The sequence below is a fragment of the Zea mays genome, chromosome 2, assembly GCF_902167145.1.
Source record: "Zea mays cultivar B73 chromosome 2, Zm-B73-REFERENCE-NAM-5.0, whole genome shotgun sequence".
NCBI classification, from domain to species: Eukaryota; Viridiplantae; Streptophyta; class Magnoliopsida; order Poales; family Poaceae; genus Zea; species Zea mays.
Genome location: NC_050097.1, coordinates 56621285 through 56641915, shown reverse-complemented (window position 1 = coordinate 56641915; position 20631 = coordinate 56621285). Strand labels below are relative to the sequence as shown.

Here is a 20631-nt window from a genome sequence, read left to right as displayed (position 1 = left end):
AACCCTCGAACAATCGTGTTGCCGCCAGGAAGTCAGGAGCTGGCCGAACAATTGAAACTGCAGAAGTTGGAACGTACGGCCCAACAGCGAACATGATGGCCAGGTGGGGTCCGCGGTGGGCCCGACTTAGGGTGTGTCGGGGCCCACCTGGACCCCCCTATGGGTCCGCCCTGGTCCCAATGGACGAGAGTTGCACTCAACTCCTCTCAAGTGATCTAATGATCAACTTGAATACCACGGTGTTCTTCTTTCTTTACTCTTTCCCGTTTGCGAGGAATCTCCACAACTTGGAGTCTCTCGCCCTTACAATAAGGATCAAAGTGAAAGCACTAGAGTAAGGGAGGGAAGCAACACACACAAATCCACAGCAATACGCACACACACAACCAAGACTTGAGCTCAAATGAATTACACAAGGTTCACCACTAGAACGGAGCTCAAATCACTAAGAATGCCAATCGAGTGTGCAAAGACGAAGTGTGAATGATCAAAAATGCTTAGAGTATGCTTGGTTGCCTCCTCCATGCGCCTAGGGGTCCCTTTTATAGCCCCAAGGCAGCTAGGAGCCGTTGAGAGAAATCCAGGAAGGCAATTCTTGCCTTCTGTCGGGTGGTGCACCGGACAGTCCGGTGGTGCACCGGACAGTCCGGTGCTGATTGCTTTCCTATTCTGGCGCAGCCGACCATTGAAGATTTGGAGCCGTTGGCGCACCGGACACTGTCCGGTGCACACCGGACAGTCCGGTGCCCCCATCAGACCGTTGGCTCGGCCACGCGTCACGCGCGGATTGCGCGGCCGACCGTTGGCGCAGTCGACCGTTGGCTCACCGGACAGTCTGGTTCACCACCGGACAGTTCGGTGAATTATAGTCGTACGTCGTTGATCGCTTCCCGAGAGCGACGACTTCGTCGTGGATGGCTCACCGGACAGTACAGTGCACCACCGGACAGTCCGGTGATTTATAGTCGTACACCGCTGTCGAGTCCCGAGAGCGGACTGTTCACCGAGACTGGTCCTGGCGCACCGGACACTGTCCGGTGCACCACCGGACAGTCCGGTGCACCCAGACCGAAGCTGTCTTTAGCTGTACACGGCCAACTCTTTTCCAAATTGTTTTCTCCTGTTTCTAGCACTTAGACACAATACATTAGTCTTCAAAACAATTTACTAAGTCTAGAAACATATTGTCGGCGTTTCGAGACCCGGGGGTCCCTGGACCGACGAGTAAATTGTCGCCGCGTGCCCCAGCCCAGATGGGTTGGCGCGAGAGGTGGAATCGCGCGGCCTTCATGTCTGTCCCGCGCCCAGGTCGGGTGCGCTTGCAGTAGGGGGTTACAAGCATCCACGCGGGAGGGAGCGAGCGGCCTCACGCGAGCGTCATCCCGTCCTTCCTCGCGCGGCCAACCCTCTGTAAGAGGGCCCTAGTCCTTCCTTTTATAGGCGCAAGGAGAGGATCCAGGTGTACAATGGGGGGTGTAGCAGTGTGCTAACGTGTCTAGCGGAGGAGAGCTAGCGCCCTAAGTACATGCCATCATGGCAGCCGGAGAGGTTTTGGCACCCGGTTCGTGTGGTGTCGTGGCCGTCGGAGGAGCACTGGAGCCTGGCGGAAGGACAGCTGTCGGGGCTGTCGAGTCCTTGCTGACGTCCTCTTGCTTCCGTAAGGGGGCTGAGAGCCGCCGTCATCATAGAGCGTGCGGGGCGCCATCATTACTTGTCTGGCGGAGCGAGCCAGATGGGACGCCGGTCTTGTTCCCCATAGCCTGAGTCAGCTTGGGGCAGGGTAATGATGGTGCCTCCTGTTGACGTGGTCGGTCCGTGCCCTAGGTTGGGCGAGGTGGAGGCTCCTCCGAGGTCGAGGTCGAGTCTGTCTTCCAAGGTCGAGGTCGAGTCCGAGCCCCCGGGTCGGACGAGGCAGAGACCGTCGGCGGATGCCAGGGCTGAGTCCGAGCCCTGGGGTCGGGCGAAGCGGAGTTCATCGTCCTTCGGGGCTGAGCCTGAGTCCGAGCCCTAGGGTCGGGCGAGGCGGGGGTGAGCCCGAGTCCGAGCCCTGGGTTCGGGCGAGGCGGAGTTCGTCGTCTTCCGGGGCTGACCCAAGTCCGAGCCCTGGGGTCGGGCAAGGCGGAGTTCGTCGTCTTCCGGGGCTGACCCAAGTCCGAGCCCTGGGGTCGGGCGGAGCGGAGTTCGTCGTCTTTCGGGGCTGAACCCAAGTCCGAGCTCTGGGGTCAGGCGGAGTGGAGTTCGTCATCTTCTGGGGCCGAGCCCAAGTCCGAGCCCTGGGGTCGGGCGGAGCGGAGTTCGCCGTCTTCCGGAGCTGAGCCCGAGTCCGAGCCCTGGGGTCGGGCGAAGCGGAGTTTGTCGTCTTCCAGGGCTGAGCCCGAGTCCGAGCCCTGGGGTCAGGCGAAGCGGAGTTTCCCATGGCGCCTAGGGCCGGACTTGGCTGCTGTCAGCCTCACTCTGTCGAGCGGCTCAGCAGTCGATGCGGCGCAGGCGGCGCTGTCCTCTTGTCAGACCGATCAGTGGAGCAGCGAAGTGACTGCGGTCACTTCGGCTCTGTCGACTGGAGGGCGTGCGTCAGGATGAAGGTGTCAGGCCACCTTTGCATTAAATGCCTTTGCGATTTGGTCGGTTGGTGTGGCGATTTGGCCTAGTTTGCTTCTTGGTGAAGACTGGGCCTCGGGCGAGCCGAAGGTGTGTCCGTTGCTGGAGGGGGGGCCTCGGGCGAGACGTAGATCCTCCGGGGTCGGCTGCCCTTGCCCGAGGCTGGGCTCGGGCGAGGCGTGATCGCGTCCCTCGAATGGACCGATCCTTGACTTAGTCGCACCCATCAAGCCTTTGCAGCTTTGTGCTGATGGGGGTTACCAGCTGAGATTTAGGTGTCTTGAGGGTACCCCTAATTATGGTCCCCGACAGTAGCCCCCGAGCCTCGAAGGGAGTGTTAATACTCGCTTGGAGGCTTTTGTCGCACTTTTTTGCAAGGGGACCAGCCTTTCTCGATTGCGTTTTGTTCCGGTGGGTGCGCGCGAGCGCACCCGCCGGGTGTAGCCCCCGAGGCCTCAGAGGAGTGGTTTGACTCCTCCGAGGTCTTAATGCCTCGCGCAATGCTTCGGCTGGTCTGGTCGTTCCCTCATGCGAGCTGGCCGTAGCCCGGGTGCACGGTCGGGTCCCAAGTTCTCGGGCTGGTATGTTGACGCTGTCAACGGTTTGGCCGGAGCCGGGTTCACGAGAGCAGCCCCCGAGCCTCTGCACAGGGCGAGAGGACGGTCAAGGACAGACTCGACTTTTTTACATACGCCCCTGCGTCGCCTTTCCGTAAGGAGGAGGGGGGGAAAAGCGCCATGTTGCCCTCGGAGGGCGCCGAACATGGTGTCTCCGGTGAGCTGCTGGCGGGTAATCCGAGTGGACGCCCGTGCCCCATTTGTTAGGGGTCGGCTAGAGGCCCGGAGGCACGCTCCAAAAGTACCTGTGGGTGATCTGCCGGACCCGGTCCCCTTTCGATGGGGTCCGAGGGCTCGATGCCTCCCTCTAATGGGATTCCGTTACAAGATCGTTCCCGCTGGTCTCGGAAATGTCCTAGGGTACCTCGGGAGCGTAGCCCGAGCCTCGGTTATGTATCGAACGTACCCAGGGTCATCCCTCGCTCTATGTCTGAGGCGGCTGTGAACCCTTCGAGGGCCAGCCTACGAACCCCTGATCAGTAGTGGGCGCGGAGCCCGAGTGGCCTGAGGCGGCCGTTGAACCCTTCCGAGGGGCCGGCCTTCGAACCTCTGACCAGTAGTGGGCGCGGAACCCAAGCGCTCTGAGGCGGCCATTGAACCCCTCCGAGGGGCCAGCCTTTGAACCTCTGATCAATAGGGAGGCTCGGGGCCTGTTTCCTTCACGGAGAAGGATCCTTTTCGGGGTATCCCCCTTTCCCGGTCCCTGTTGTAAGAGAGAGAAAGAGGAAAAGGAAAAGGATACGAAATCGAATGACGTGGCGTACCTTTTTTGACGCGGTCATTATGGCGAAGGCGAAGCGTCGCTTGCTTCTCCTGCCTAAGGCGTCGCCTGTCCCGCCGCGGAGTTAATGCGACGGGGCAAGTGGTTCGCGAGGCGGCCGTTGCACGTGCGCGAGCCGTTCAAGGAACGGAACACGGGTGCGTCGTCTTCACGCCGTGAGAGAGGGTTCTCTCGCTGCCCCTGGATGGGACGTAAGCTTGGCTGACGACGTGACCGCTGCTCCTGCCCGCCTGCCACCGCCATTACTGTCGGCCCATTTTTGGCCGTATTGACTGTCGCGCCTGGCTGGCACTGCTGGGTCATACGCAGGGTTGCCTCGAGTCGCAGTACTGGTTCCGCAGTCGAGGAGGCGTGGTAGTGGTGCGAGTGGCGGTGCAGTTGCTCGCACGTAGCAACCGGCGCGCCGGTTGCATGACGCGTGGGCCTGGGCCTCCATGCTGGGTGCGTTGGAAGTCGGAGGGGTGCGCCCACTTGGCGCGGTTGCATGCCGCCTGCATGGCTGCCCGCCCTTTCACCCGCTGATCTGGGCGAAAGTGGAGTAATGCTAGTAACCGCTGGGCGGTTGCATGCACCGCGCGCGGCGGTTTGGCTTCTTCTGCCCTGGGCCAGTTTGCATGACACGTGGGACCCAGCCCCCGTGCCGTAGGGGGAGGATCTTGGAGCGTGTTGGAGAAAACTCAGCCCGCGACGGCTGGGGACGCAAGTAGGGAGAGTCGCCTTTAAAAGGAGGGTGACCCCCTTGAAAGGCGACCATGTCTCCGCGCTCCCTTATGCATCGTGTCTTTCCACCTTCCGAGCCCCCGGATGGGGAACACCCGCAATCCTTCCGCCTTGTCGTTGGAGGAACGCAACTTCGTGGAAGTTGGTACCTCTCAGCCATCGTTCGGCTTCGAGGATTTTCATCATGCAGCCCAGCTGCACCCCCTCGCCGGTGGTCACCCAAGACGGTGATCTCCAGTTCGATGGCGGGGAAAAGCAAGCCGGGCTGTGGCCCCCGCCCCTCCCTCAGCTTCAAGGATGTTTACCATCCTTGCTGGGGCAGAGAGCGAGGCGAGCCGGGGCTCTACCTCCCGCACGGGTCGGCTGGCCACCTCCTCTTCCAGCTTCTGGTGGTGGAAACCATCCCCCAGCTCTGCGGAGGAGGCGTCCTCCAGCCATGCCAGGGAAGGCGAACTGTTGCTGCCCAGCTAGGATGCAACATTCCGCCCTCTTCCTCGCTTTCGTGGCGAGCACGGGAGCGAGGACCTGCCGGTGCACTTTGGAGCGGCCCGCGTTCGCCGGTGCGGCGTTGGTGGAGAGGCGGACGCCGCCGTCGGTGCTGACGTGGTGGCAGCCGGGGGAAGCTTCTCCACCGTCGAGGTCGTCAGTGCCGCCTACGGGCCGGCCTCCGGCTTTTTGGCTTTGATATCTGGTTCGCGTCCCTTGAGCGGGGACGCGAACGAGAGCCTTCCGGTGGTCGCGTCCGTCCTGGGACCATAGCTGCTGCTGCAGAGGTCGCTGGCGAGTCGCCCGGAACTTGTCGCCCCGCAGGCTCCCCGGTGTGGAGGTTGTTCATACCCGCGGGGACGGAACCAGAGTTCTGTTTGTAATGGCACCTTGAATGCCGATCTTTTTGTTCATTGTGGCTGTCGGGGCCTGAACATGTATGTATTTTCGGCGCGGAGCCGTGTTTTTTCCTCATTTTCGAGCACTAAGACTCGCCTGTTGGTTATCTGAACCGCTTCACCAAGCGTGAGTCGCCTCGTGCGAAGGTGACGAGTGAGGTATCCGTATCCCGGAGGCGTAGGAGTCCCTCGGCTCAGTCGGCCTTGCTGTCCGAGGCTTCTCTTGCTTAGTTAAAGGAACCCCTCGGCCGCTCTTCGATGAGCCGAAGCCGGGGGTAGCGGTGTCAGCTCGAACAGAGGTAGAGTTGGCTTCGAAAAGAAGACTTGGTCAGCCGAAGCCTGGCCGGGTCGTCCGCTGGCGGGACCGACGCCGGAGTTGAGTTGCCGAGGCCTCGGGGTGGCCGGCCGAGCCGTCTGCTCGAGCCGGATTCCTGGAGAAGACCCTGGCGGCGATGGCCTAGGCGTGGTGCTGATGTCGTCCTTCAGAGTGGAGATCCTCCGACCGCGTCGCCGTCCGAGGCTAGGTCGGACCTCGCCGAAGGTGTAGTTGACGCTGAGGGTGCTGCTGCTCCCTTCAATTGTCAAGATCCGAGCCTGCAGGATCGGATTATCTTGTAGTGTGTGTATGATTTCTGTGGCCGCCGAGGCCCAAACATACCATCGTCGTGTTGTAAAGTTGCGTTTCTTTTCCTCTTGTTTTGAGTATCTGGACTTATTTGTCGGTAACAGTATTGTTTGTGCGAGCGAGAGTTGCTGTTCACGGAAGGTGATGAGTGAGGTATCCGTATCCCAGAGGCATAGGAATCCCTCGGCTCGGTCGGCCTTGCCGCTTACGCGCACTCTTACTCGTCCATAGGGTTCTGTCACCGACGCAGTCGAGAAGGCCCGAAAAATCGTTCCGGCAGAGGAGCTTTCGAGCGTGAAGACTTGTTCGGTCTGCGGAATCACTTATCCGAGCGCGAGTTACTTATCGCAGAAGGTGATGAGTGAGGTATCCATATCCCAGAGGCATAGGAGTCCCTCGGCTCGGTCAGCCTTGGCTTCTTACGTGTACTCCATCGTTTTTAGGATCCACTTTCGAAGTAGTCGAAAAGCATGAAAGACATTCTGGCGAAAAAGATCTTTTTCCGAGGAAAATTTTGGCACAGAGGGGGTTCCCCCCTTTTAGCCCTCGAGGGAGGGTCGGGCTTTGCCGAGGCAAGGCTGACCCTTCCTTAATGACTAAACTTTGCGTGGGAAACGAGGTATACGGACAACTTGAAAGCATCTTAAGGGTAGAAGCGATGTAGCTGTTGGATGTTCCAAGCGTTGCTGTAGACCTCGCCTTGACTGTTGGTCAGCTTGTACGTTCCGGGCTTCAGAACTTTGGCGATGACGAACGACCCTTCCCAGGGAGGCGTGAGCTTGTGCCGCCCTCAGGCGTCTTGTCGCAGCTGAAGCACCAGGTCGCCCACCTGGAGGTCTCGGGACCGAACCCCTCTGGCGTGGTAGCGTCGCAGGGACTGCTGGTACCGCGCCGAGTGTAGTAAGGCCATGTCCCGAGCCTCTTCCAGCTGGTCCAGCGAGTCTTCTCGATTAGCTTGATTGCTTTGGTCGGCGTAGGCCCTCGTCCTCGGGGAACTATATTCTAAGTCTGTGGGCAAGATGGCCTCGGCCCCATAGACTAGAAAGAACGGTGTGAAGCCCGTGGCTCGGCTCGGCGTTGTCCTCAGGCTCCAAACCACCGAGGGGAGTTCCTTCATCCACCGCTTGCCGAACTTGTTGAGGTCGTTGTAGATCCGAGGCTTGAGTCCTTGCAGAATCATGTCGTTGGCACGTTCTACCTGCCCATTCGTCATGGGGTGAGCCACGGCGGCCCAGTCCACCCGGATGTGGTGATCCTCGCAGAAGTCCAGGAACTTCCTGCCGGTGAACTGGGTGCCGTTGTCGGTGATGATGGAGTTCGGGACCCCAAAGCGATGGATGATGTTGGTGAAGAATGCCACCGCCTGTTCGGACCTGATACTGTTTAGGGGTCGGACCTCGATCCACTTGGAGAATTTGTCGATGGCGACCAACAGGTGCGCGTAGCCCCCGGGTGCCTTCTGCAAGGGGCCGACGAGGTCCAGACCCCACACAGCAAAAGGCCAGGTGATGGGTATCGTCTGCAGGGCCTGAGCGGGCAGGTGGGTCTGCCTCGCGTAGAACTGACACCCTTCGCAGGTGCGGACAATTCTAGTGGCATCGGCCACCGCCGTCGGCCAGTAGAAACCTTGTCAGAAGGCGTTTCCGACAAGGGTTCGAGGTGCTGCGTGATGGCCGCAAGCCCCCGAGTGTATCTCTTGTAGGAGCTCCTGACCTTCGGCGATGGGGATGCATCGCTGGAGGATGCCTGAGGGGCTGTGGTGGTAGAGCTCCTTCCCGTCTCCCAGCAAGACGAACGACTTGGCGCGCCACGCCAACCGCCGAGCTTCGGCTTGGTTGAGTGGTAGCTCTCCTCGGTGGAGATATTGCAGGTACGGAGTCTGCCAGTTTCGATCAGGCGTGACCCCGCTCCGCTCCTCCTCGACACGCAGTGCCTCACCCTCAGGGGCCGAGGGTGCCTCGGGTTGAGACGAGGGTGCCTCGGGCTGGCCCGAGGGTGCCTCGGACTGAGCCGAGGGTGCCTCGGACTGGGCCGAGGGTGCCTCGGGCTCGGGCGTGTCATCGATCTTGACGGAGGGTCGGTGCAGGTCTCGGGAGAAGACGTCCGGGGAACCGTTGTTCGCCCCGAGGCTATTTTAGCCAGCTCGTCCGCAGTCTCGTTGTAGCGTCGGGAGATGTGGTTGAGTTCGAGCCCGTAGAACTTGTCTTCCAGGCGCCGAACCTCATCGCAGTAGGCTTCCACCTTCAGGTCGCGGCAGTGGGAGTTCTTCATGACTTGGTCGATGACGAGCTGCGAGTCGCCGCGAGCGTCGAGGCGTCGGACCCCTAGCTCGATGGCGATGCGCAACCCGTTGACCAGAGCCTCGTACTCGGCCACATTGTTGGATGTCGGGAAGTGGAGGCGTAGCACGTAGCGCAGGTGCTTCCCGAGGGGCGAGATGAAGAGCAGGCCTGCGCCCGCTTCTGTCTTCATCAGCGACCCGTCGAAGAACATGGTCCAGAGTTCCGGTTGGATCGGAGCTGTTGGGAGCTGGGTGTCGACCCATTCAGCCACGAAGTCCGCTAAGACCTGGGACTTGATGGCCTTCCGATGGGCGAACGAGATCGTTTCGCCCATGATTTCCACCGCCCACTTTGCAATTCTACCCGAGGCCTCTCGGCACTGGATGATCTCCCCCAGGGGGAAGGATGACACCACAGTTACCGGATGAGACTCGAAGTAGTGTCGCAACTTCCGCCGCGTCAGGATCACCACGTACAGCAGCTTCTGAATTTGTGGGTAGCGGATCTTGGTCTCGGACAGTACCTCGCTGATGAAGTAGACTGGCCTCTGGACGGGCAATGCATGCCCCTCTTCTCGTCTCTCAACCACAATCGCGGCGCTAATGTAACACCCTGAATTTAGGGGTATAAATTTTTTTCTCTAATATCCACCAAATTCACGTGTTACTTTCTTGTTCCTCTTTCTTTTCGCTCCTCTATTTATTTATTTCCAAGTAATAGGAAATTTTACTCCATTTATAGCTATTAATAAAACCCTAAGGGGATAATGGTTGATGCATCATGCGAAAATACATTTGTTTTTGTGTGTTGTTTTGCTTTGGCGTGTATGCATCTAATATGTAACACATTATTATAAATAAAATTGATATCAGAAAAAAAAATAGAAAAAAAGAAAAGGAAGAAAAATAATAAAATGGAAAGCCTCCCTCAGCTCCTAGCCGGCCTTTCTGCGGCCCAGCTCCGCGCCTCCCTCCCGTGGCCCACCCGCAGCGCAGCTGCGCGCGCGGCCCAGCAGCTGCGCCCTCCCCCGCGTGCCCTAGCCCTCGCGCACACCGCGGCCTTGCCCGCGCCGCCGCCTGCGCGGCTCGCCCAACCGCCTGCGCGCTCCCTGCACGCCCATCCCTGCCCAGCCGCGCGCAGCTCAGCACGCCGCGCCCGTGCGCGCTTGCGTGAGTGGCCGGCTGCAGCAGCGCCGCTTGGCCCCACCAGCTCCTCCCCACGACACCCCTGCATTCTTTTCTCTATGCGTAGTATCTCCCCTCTCCCCTCAGGCACGCCCACTGCGCTATAGCCTCAGAACCGTCCGTGTGCAGCCCATTCAAGCACCTCGACGTCCTTTCCCGCTCTCCCTCCTCTCTCCAAAACAACTACCGCATCGCCCTCCTGCAGTGCCAAGCCATGGAGGTCGCAGACCACAATTCCTTCCCATGGCCGCACCTCCCTGGCATCCCTCATCATGTAGCAACAGCGGCGGCAAGCTCGCTCTGGCCGACCAAGGATCCCCTGCGAGTTCTTCACATCCGGCAAGCCTCGCCGTTCGCCGTCGTCACAAGGTGAGATCCCGCCCACCCCTTCTTCCTTGCCGTCTGTCGATCACCCGCATGCCCAACCAGAGTCTGCCCTTGCCGTTGCGTCGCCGTGCTCGCAAGCTGCGTCGCTGCACCCTCTCATTCGTCGTCGAACCGCCGTGCTGCGTCGCTGCACCCTCTCAGTCGTCGTTGAACCGCCGTGCTGCGTCACTGTGTGCTATGTTGCGCATCCGTGCGTTTCGTCTCCCTCGTTCGTTGTGCACCCGGAACAGCCTCGGCCAAGCGTTCCCCTGCGTAGCCTGCGCCCTCCTGCGGCAGCTCAGCCAGCCCCGGCGCACGGTCCTCCCTACGACCCCTAGCCGGCGCACGTTTCCCCGGTGTGAAGCCCCATGCCCAGCCATGCGCCTCCGCTGTCCCCTGCCCCTACGAGCCGCTGAAGCCATGCAAAGCCCCGCCCAGCCCGCTCCGGCATGCCTCAGGTCTAGATAGCCGATCCTGTTTTGCCGGCGTGCAGCAGAGAGATGAAAATAACTGTTGGTGCGTGGTATGGAGAAGGAGTTGTCGATGGGACCCACTTGCATGTCGTTTCCTGTGTGCCCGTGTGGTTTCAGCAAGTAGAGGAAAAAGAAACCGTCTTCCCCTCCCACTCGTGATCTGCATGCATGCAGCAAGAGCCAGGAAAACTCACGTGGGCTTCACTGCATACATCTCCCCTTGCAAACGTCTCCTCTGCATGCACATTTCTGTTTTCTTTTTTTGCATTTGTGCGATCCACTACGGCTAAGATTCATGTGACCCTTCGTATGACACGCTTCTGACCGATAGAATCGCGCCACATCGCCATTATTACGCTATATATACTAACTTTATCGTTAGATATTCGATTCATTCCGTTCCAGTTACATTAACCGTGTAATGATCTTGTGCACACATTAAAATTATTATGATGTCACCACACATGTTTTAATTAAATAATTAATTATTGGTTTGTTCGAGGGTTATTAAAATAACAATTTAAGTAGAACAAATCTATAGTTTAACTCGTGCTTTTATAAATATAAATGTTAATTAACTTGATTAATACCAGCTTAAATACTTTTATTTAATTACTTGTTTGTTGTTGGTCGCGCGCTGTCGCGTGCGCCGTTCCGCGCCCCTTGTTTAATGTGTTGCGTGCCATATCAAGCGGCAATAAACTATTTCATCTATAATCGTTCACGTTAATTAATTGACGTAATTAAACGATGATTAATCGAGTTGTAAACCAATCGGAACTAAGTGTTAATTCTATCCATGCATGTGATAAATACATATTATTGTGGTTATGCCAACTTAAGTGTTGCATTTATTATTTATTTAGTATAAATACGACACAATTAGTAGTATACGTATGTCACGCTGTTTTCGCAGGTCGCGTGCTGTTTGCGCGTTGCTGCCGTTCGTTCGCGCGTTCGCGCCGCGCGTCCGGCACGTGTTATCGCGAGCTGTTCGCGCGCACCGTCGCACGTCTTTTGCTCATGGTCACACGTGGGTGTGCACGCCTTCCGTGTGCTCCTTCGCGCGTGACACGCGCGCTCACGTGTGGCGCTCGTTGTTGTCGTGTTGCTCGCCTTGCCGCGCGTCGTTAGCGTGTACCTCGTGTGTCGATCACGTGTGTCGCACGGCGTCTACGCGTGATAGTAAATTATTTTCATTTATAAACACTCATGTTAGTAACGTTAATTCGTCAGGTCATATATGCTAGATAATTAACTTAAGGTTCGCTCGACTAATATTTATTATACTAATATTTCAATTAGATTAAAGGTGTAGTGTTTACCTCGCGCTTTTATAATAAACATTAACCTGGCTAATATTAGCTTAACTTATTTAATAGGTGTTTAGTATAAATGTGTCAACTATTTAGTTTTTCTCGCCTGTCGCACGAGTTGTTCGCGCTCGTAGTCGCGTGCTGATTCGCGTGTCATTTGTGCTGGTCGCACGCACTGTTTCGTGTGTCGTCAGCGTGCTATGTCGCGTGTGGCTATGCATCGTTCGCGCTGGTCGTGCGCACTATTTCGTGTGTCGTCAGCATGCTGTGTCGCGCGTGTCCGCGTGTCGTTTGCACGCTGTCGTACTGTTTCGCTTGTCATAAATTCGTCTCGCTTAGAATCTCTTGTGTTAATTAAATTACTTATTTATTTGACAGTTGTTAGTGTAGCAGATTAATCAAACTAAATAGTAGATATAATTTATAATTGATAAGGTCGAATTAATTGTTAGCGTTAATACTTGTTTAGCGTAAACGCGATATTTTCCCGACCGTCGCTTCGAGTTCGACATTTCTTTCCCTCGCGTGACCATAGAATCGAGCTCTGTTTTATGCTGCATATTTTTATATCATTTTATCTTGTATGGTGTAATGTTATTATGTATTTATATATGTTTGTTTGCTTGTGCTTGTTCGTCTTCGCTTCGTGTTGCGATTAGATCGTGATTTGTTCCCGCGCTTCGAGGAATCGATGATCAAGCTTCGGCGATCAAGTGATCTAGCTCTTCGAGTTCCATGAGGCTGAAGACCCTGAGCATCTGTTTGGTGAAGGCAAGTGTCCTCTGACCCATTATGTCCCATTCACTTTTAATGCACTATCCCGCATTACTTAATTGAAACCTAAGGATTGACTAGCTTTCCATTTACCTTTTCCTTGTTTACCTTTTGGGTTATCATGGTTAGCATTATGCTATTGCTTTACTTGAATCAATGAACATGATGTGAATACTTATGATACTATGATGTTATCCCGATGATGTTCCTGTGATACTTTAGGGGGCTCAGGTTGTTTCCTGAGTGCCTCTCTGTAAGGACCTGTTTGGGGAGTGACAACCCGGGATAACAGTGCAACCATGAGGGTGAAATGGGGCGCCCTTAGCTAATTAATTAGAGGAACTAGAGGTGTAGTTGCTTCGCCGTCGTGCCGTCAATGGGGTCCAGGCACAGTGCTTGCTCTGCCGAGACTGGGTGCCGAGGTTCTTTCGTTTTGCTTTTGTTAGTCACCCTCCTGCGGGGAGAGGTACTGTGTTTATCAAACTGGAGAAACCTAACGGGCGGCTATGACCTCTAGGGAATCTTTGTAAAGGCTACGTAGTGATACCCTGCCAGACCACCTAGGAAGTGATCAATGGGGAGTCATGATCCCCGGGCAAAACGGGAATCACGGCTCATGGGTAAAGTGTGCAACCTCTGCAGAGGGTAATGAAACTGATATATGAGCCGTGCTCACGGTTATGAGCGGCCTTGGGATCCTCTTTGATTAGAGATACAGATGGTTCGATATATATAATGGTTCTATTTAATATTTTGGTTCGATGATGATAATGATGTTCCTCGATGAGGAAAAGGTTCACGGGTTGGGTATATGATAAAACTTGGCTTCTACTAATAATAAATACCTGACCAACTAAAAGCAACTGCTTGAGCTTAACCCCACATAAAGCTAGTCCACTTTAGCCAAATGGGACATTTGCTGAGTACGTTGATGTGTACTCACCCTTGCTTTCACAAAATACCAGGTTGCCTTTGGTGCAATCTATGCTCAGGTAAAGAAGAAGGTGTCGAGGCAGATCTCTAGGAGTTCCAGGACTTCGACGAGTTCGAGGATTAGGATAGCGACCTCCCCCAGTCAGCTGCCTGTGGTGGGTTTATTTACGTTGGCTACGTTTCTATTCTGTGTACTTTGATTATATTATGTAAATGACTCTAGTCTTTTATATTATTACTTACTCTTTATTGTATTCGAAGCATTGTGCTATGATGAGTCATTTATGTAATCGCTGTGTACGTGAATTTCTGATCCTGGCACGTACATAGTTCGCATTCGGTTTGCCTTCTGAAACCGGGTGTGACATAAGTGGTATCAAAGTCGTGCTGACTGTAGGACCGCTGACCTAGAGTAGCATTGGCCGTTTTAAGGACTTATTGATTATTACTTCATCTCATCCTTGATTTTGCTTCAAAATATTAGTCACCTCGACTAATTCTATGTTGTGCTCCTATATGCCCCCTTGCTAAAAAGTATTTTATTCTAGTATGATCTATACTTCTCTCAATCTATTAGATCTGATCTCACCTTGTGCTTGCGACATCTTTGTAGATGCCCCCTGACCATAGCCTTAGTCTTTTGGGACTCTTTCCTCATCCATTATTAAATTGCTACTATTTGACCATCTCTATTCCATTTTGTTATTGACATGCTCGTATCCTTGCATTTTTAATACCCTTATCCCTTAATCTAAAGCACTTACCCTTGTACCTCTACTGCCTATTTAAACATTTCAGTTTATATGTCCATGACCTTCTTGTCTTCTGAGATCCCTTCCTATTCCACTGTTAAGTCGTCATCCTTTGCATTTTTCTTTTCCCTTGTCTGGGTATACCCGTACCCTTGTAATCTTGCATACTATTATTTTTATATATGCTTACCTTCATATCCCAATGATTGTTTTAGACATTTCGGTTAACATGCTTTTGACCACCCTTATTTCTTGATGATCCATGAGCGGCCAATCTATTTCACACATCCTTGATGATCTCATCGTTTCCTTATAACTTCCCTCGGTGATGAATTCTTAGTTCAACCATTCTATTGAAACGTCACCTATCTTACCTTGATTGTTTTCTCCACTTCGCCATTTCGTGAGTCTTGCCTTAACTCTATCCTTTGTTATGCCTTTCGTTATTATCCCATTCGCCTTTGACACCTCTATATCTTACCTTGGTGATTACACTATGTCCGTTCTCTAAAATCTCCAATCTCCTATTTCAAATTGAGAGTTGTGTTTTACTTATCTTACCCTTAGCTATATCCTCTTCTTTACTGCGTGTAAGCTTGGGCTCAACTCCATTATTTGTTGTACTCATTCCACTGACCTTCAATGCCTTCATCTTTTCTCTCATATCCTTGTCTGTTATCGCCGTTGACCCTTGCGATATTGATGTCTTCTACCTAAATGCATAATTTGAACTTACCCTTTAAAAGCCTCTCCCTTCTTTCCACCCAGCTTGAGAGTTGCGAGTTACCTATCTATCCCTTGATTTCTTTTCACTTCTTGTCGCCTTACAAGTTTTGTGTTAATTCCATCCCTTACTGTGTTGTTATTGGCTATCACCCTCACCTTGTCATCCATTGATCTTGCTTTGATACTCATCTTTATTCCTACTCTTTAAAAAATCCCCTCTTTTCCACCTCAATTTGGGAGTGGCAATTTACCTATCTGGCCCTTGAATGCATCCTTTCCTCTAACACTTGCAGGTCCTGTCTTAACTCCATTCTCTGTGGCACTTATATTCTTTGTCTTATGCCTGTTTACCTCCTCTCCTACATCATTGTCCGTTATTACTTTCAAAACCCTCGTGATATATATGCCCTTGTCTTCCTGCTTAATTTGAACCTACCCTTTAAAGCCTCCTCTTCTCCATCCCGGTTTGAGGAATAATGCCTCACCTACTTCACCATTGATAGCTTCCCCTTCTTTGATGCCTCACAAGTTTTGTCTAAAATACATCCTTGGTTGTGTTTGTCTGTTATCACCTTAACCCTTGTCATCCCTTGATCTTTACCATGATGCTTATCTTGCACCTGCATTTTAAAGCCTCCTCTCCCATTTCATTTCAAGAGTGATGTCTTGCCTATCCCGCTCTTGTTTATTCCCCTTTTCCTCTGTCGTGTTGCAAGTCTTGTCCTAACTCTATCTTTTGGTGTGTTTTTGCCTTTCACCTCCCTTACCTTCATAATCTCTAGATCTTTCCATGATGTTATCTTATGCCTACCTTTTGAAATATCATCTTTTCCATCTCGACTTGAGAATGGTGTTTTACCTATCCTGACCTTGGTTGCATTCTCTCCCTTGTCGGTTACAATCATTGCTTTAGATCCATCCTTTATTATGCTCATGCCCTACCCTCCATGTCTTATTATTCCCCTTGCCTTTTGTTGGCCTTAGAGTAGTTTCCTTTTTTTTAAAGAAAGACCACCATTTAATTAAAAGGAACGTATAACAACGAGATGTTTGTTGCTGTGTGCTCATGATGTTTGTCCTTCTGCTATGACTGATTTGCTTCTTTGGAATGAGTGTTGATGTGTTGTGGCCCTTGGTCCGCAATGAAATTTGTTTACTAGGTGAGTGCCATAGAGTTAAATAGTTGGGTTCCCCCCTGCTCTCTCTAATCCGTCTATACTTACCTTTTCTCGCTATTCTTTCCTCTTGCACCTATCCTTTTGGCAACCTCCAACTCCTCCGAATCAGTCAAGATCAGAGTCGGCAACATCTTCATCAGGTGTGTATCAATGCTCTTGTTAAGGGGGTTAGCCGCTAACCCCAATGAAGACAACGCAATCTACATCAACCAACAAGATCAGAGTGGCGCAGCGAAAGCGTGTGTGGGTCCTAACCCACAGGTCCAGGAGATCCTCAAGAATTGCATCAATCGGTCTCAAGCATCTGATGGTCAAAGCAACCAATCCACAAGTCAAGCCGGCGGAGTCAAAGTTGAGTTAAAAAAGCTATGAAAGACTAATGAACAAATCTCCTTTTCTTGCTAGCCTCTTCTTTAATCTCGAGGACGAGATTCTGTTAAGGGGGTTAGATCTGTAACAACCTGAATTTAGGGGTATAAATTTTTTTCTCTAATATCCACCAAATTCACGTGTTACTTTCTTGTTCCTCTTTCTTTTCGCTCCTCTATTTATTTATTTCCAAGTAATAGGAAATTTTACTCCATTTATAGCTATTAATAAAACCCTAAGGGGATAATGGTTGATGCATCATGCGAAAATACATTTGTTTTTGTGTGTTGTTTTGCTTTGGCGTGTATGCATCTAATATGTAACACATTATTATAAATAAATTTGATATCAGGAAAAAAAATAGAAAAAAAAGAAAAGGAAGAAAAATAATAAAATGGAAAGCCTCCCTCAGCTCCTAGCCGGCCTTTCTGCGGCCCAGCTCCGCGCCTCCCTCCCGCGGCCCACCCGCAGCGCAGCTGCGCGCGCGGCCCAGCAGCTGCGCCCTCCCCCGCGTGCCCTAGCCCTCGCGCACACCGCGGCCTTGCCCGCGACGCCGCCTGCGCGGCTCGCCCAACCGCCTGCTCGCTCCCTGCACGCCCATCCCTGCCCAGCCGCGCGCAGCTCAGCACGCCGCGCCCGTGCGCGCTTGCGTGAGTGGCCGGCTGCAGCAGCGCCGCTTGGCCCCACCAGCTCCTCCCCACGACACCCCTGCATTCTTTTCTCTATGCGTAGTATCTCTATCTCCCCTCTCCCCTCAGGCACGCCCACTGCGCTATAGCCTCAGAACCGTCCGTGTGCAGCCCATTTAAGCACCTCGACGTCCTTTCCCGCTCTCCCTCCTCTCTCCAAAACAACTATCTCATCGCCCTCCTGCAGTGCCAAGCCATGGAGGTCGCAGACCACAATTCCTTCCCATGGCCGCACCTCCCTAGCATCCCTCATCATGTAGCAACAGCGGCGGCAAGCTCGCTCTGGCCGGCCAAGGATCCCCTGCGAGTTCTTCACGTCCGGCAAGCCTCGCCGTTCGCCGTCGTCACAAGGTGAGATCCCGCCCAGCCCTTCTTCCTTGCCGTCTGTCGATCACCCGCATGCCCAACCAGAGTCTGCCCTTGCCGTTGCGTCGCCGTGCTCGCAAGCTGCGTCGCTGCACCCTCTCATTCGTCGTCGAACCGCCGTGCTGCGTCGCTGCACCCTCTCAGTCGTCGTCAAACCGCCGTGCTGCGTCGCTGTGTGCTATGTTGCGCATCCGTGCGTTTCGTCTCCCTCGTTCGTTGTGCACCCGGAACAGCCTCGGCCAAGCGTTCCCCTGCGCAGCCTGCGCCCTCCTGCGGCAGCTCAGCCAGCCCCGGCGCACGGTCCTCCCTACGACCCCTAGCCGGTGCACGTTTCCCCGGTGTGAAGCCCCATGCCCAGCCATGCGCCTCCGCTGTCCCCTGCCCCTACGAGCCGCTGAAGCCATGCAAAGCCCCGCCCAGCCCGCTCCGGCATGCCTCAGGTCTAGATAGCCGATCCTGTTTTGCCGGCGTGCAGCAGAGAGATGAAAATAACCGTTGGTGCGTGGTATGGAGAAGGAGTTGTCGATGGGACCCACTTGCATGTCGTTTCCTGTGTGCCCGTGTGGTTTCAGCAAGTAGAGGAAAAAGAAACGGTCTTCCCCTCCCACTCGTGATCTGCATGCATGCAGCAAGAGCCAGGAAAACTCACGTGGGCTTCACTGCATACATCTCCCCTTGCAAACGTCTCCTCTGCATGCACATTTCTGTTTTCTTTTTTTGCATTTGTGCGATCCACTACGGCTGAGATTCATGTGACCCTTCGTATGACACGCTTCTGACCGATAGAATCGCGCCACATCGCCATTATTACGCTATATATACTAACTTTATCGTTAGATATTCGATTCATTCCGTTCCAGTTACATTAACCGTGCAATGATCTTGTGCACACATTAAAATTATTATGATGTCACCACACATGTTTTAATTAAATAATTAATTATTGGTTTGTTCGAGGGTTATTAAAATAACAATTTAAGTAGAACAAATCTATAGTTTAACTCGTGCTTTTATAAATATAAATGTTAATTAACTTGATTAATACCAGCTTAAATATTTTATTTAATTACTTGTTTGTTGTTGGTCGCGCGCTGTCGCGTGCGCCGTTCCGCGCCCCTTGTTTAATGTGTTGCGTGCCATATCGAGCGGCAATAAACTATTTCATCTATAATCGTTCACGTTAATTAATTGACGTTATTAAACGATGATTAATCGAGTTGTAAACCAATCGGAACTAAGTGTTAATTCTATCCATGCATGTGATAAATACATATTATTGTGGTTATGCCAACTTAAGTGTTGCATTTATTATTTATTTAGTATAAATACGACACAATTAGTAGTATACGTATGTCACGCTGTTTTCGCAGGTCGCGTGCTGTTTGCGCGTTGCTGCCGTTCGTTCGCGCGTTCGCGCCGCGCGTCCGGCACGTGTTATCGTGAGCTGTTCGCGCGCACCGTCGCACGTCTTTTGCTCATGGTCACACATGGGTGTGCACGCCTTCCGTGTGCTCCTTCGCGCGTGACACGCGCGCTCACGTGTGGCGCTCGTTGTTGTCGTGTTGCTCGCCTTGCCGCGCGTCGTTAGCGTGTACCTCATGTATCGATCACGTGTGTCGCACGGCGTCTACGCGTGATAGTAAATTATTTTCATTTATAAACACTCATGTTAGTAACGTTAATTCGTCAGGTCATATATGCTAGATAATTAACTTAATGTTCGCTCGACTAATATTTATTATACTAATATTTCAATTAGACTAAAGGTGTAGTGTTTACCTCGCGCTTTTATAATAAACATTAACCTGGCTAATATTAGCTTAACTTATTTAATAGGTGTTTAGTATAAATGTGTCAACTATTTAGTTTTTCTCGCCTGTCGCACGAGTTGTTCGCGCTCGTAGTCGCGTGCTGATTCGCGCGTCATTTGTGCTGGTCGCACGCACTGTTTCGTGTGTCGTCAGCGTGCTATGTCGCGTGTGGCTGTGCATCGTTCGCGCTGGTCGTGCGCACTATTTCGTGTGTCGTCAGCATGCTGTGTCGCGCGTGTTCGCGTGTCGTTTGCACGCTGTCGTACTGTTTCGCTTGTCATAAATTCGTCTCGCTTAGAATCTCTTGTGTTAATTAAATTACTTATTTATTTGACAGTTGTTAGTGTAGCAGATTAATCAAACTAAATAGTAGATATAATTTATAATTGATAAGGTCGAATTAATTGTTAGCGTTAATACTTGTTTAGCGTAAACGCGATATTTTCCCGACCGTCGCTTCGAGTTCGACATTTCTTTCCCTCGCGTGACCATAGAATCGAGCTCTGTTTTATGCTGCATATTTTTATATCATTTTATCTTGTATGGTGTAATGTTATTATGTATTTATATATGTTTGTTTGCTTGTGCTTGTTCGTCTTCGCTTCGTGTTGCGATTAGATCGTGATTTGTTCCCGCGCTTCGAGGAATCGATGATCAAGCTTCGGCGATCAAGTGATCTAGCTCTTCGAGTTCCATGAGGCTGAAGACCCTGAGCATCTGTTTGGTAGAGGCAAGTGTCCTCTGACCCATTATGTCCCATTCACTTTTAATGCACTATCTCGCATTACTTAATTGAAACCTAAGGATTGACTAGCTTTCCATTTACCTTATCCTTGTTTACCTTTTGGGTTATCATGGTTAGCATTATGCTATTGCTTTACTTGAATCAATGAACATGATGTGAATACTTATGATACTATGATGTTATCCCGATGATGTTCCTGTGATACTTTAGGGGGCTCAGGCTGTTTCCTGAGTGCCTCTCCGTAAGGACCTATTTGGGGAGTGACAACCCGGGATAACAGTGCAACCATGAGGGTGAAATGGGGCGCCCTTAGCTAATTAATTAGAGGAACTAGAGGTGTAGTTGCTTCGCCGTCGTGCCGTCAATGGGGTCCAGGCACAGTGCTTGCTCTGCCGAGGCTGGGTGCCGAGGTTCTTTCGTTTTGCTTTTGTTAGTCACCCTC

At 52.6% G+C, this 20631-nt stretch overlaps 1 long non-coding RNA gene across 1 annotated transcript; it reads left to right on the top strand.

Moving 5' to 3' along the window:
• The first annotated feature begins 9670 nt into the window (after window positions 1-9670).
• LOC118476316 (uncharacterized) lies at window positions 9671-20359 on the top strand. Its single transcript, XR_004856211.1, has 3 exons — window positions 9671-10060; window positions 12506-17618; window positions 20063-20359. It is a non-coding gene; the product is annotated as an uncharacterized lncRNA (long non-coding RNA).
• The last annotated feature ends 272 nt before the right edge of the window (window positions 20360-20631 follow it).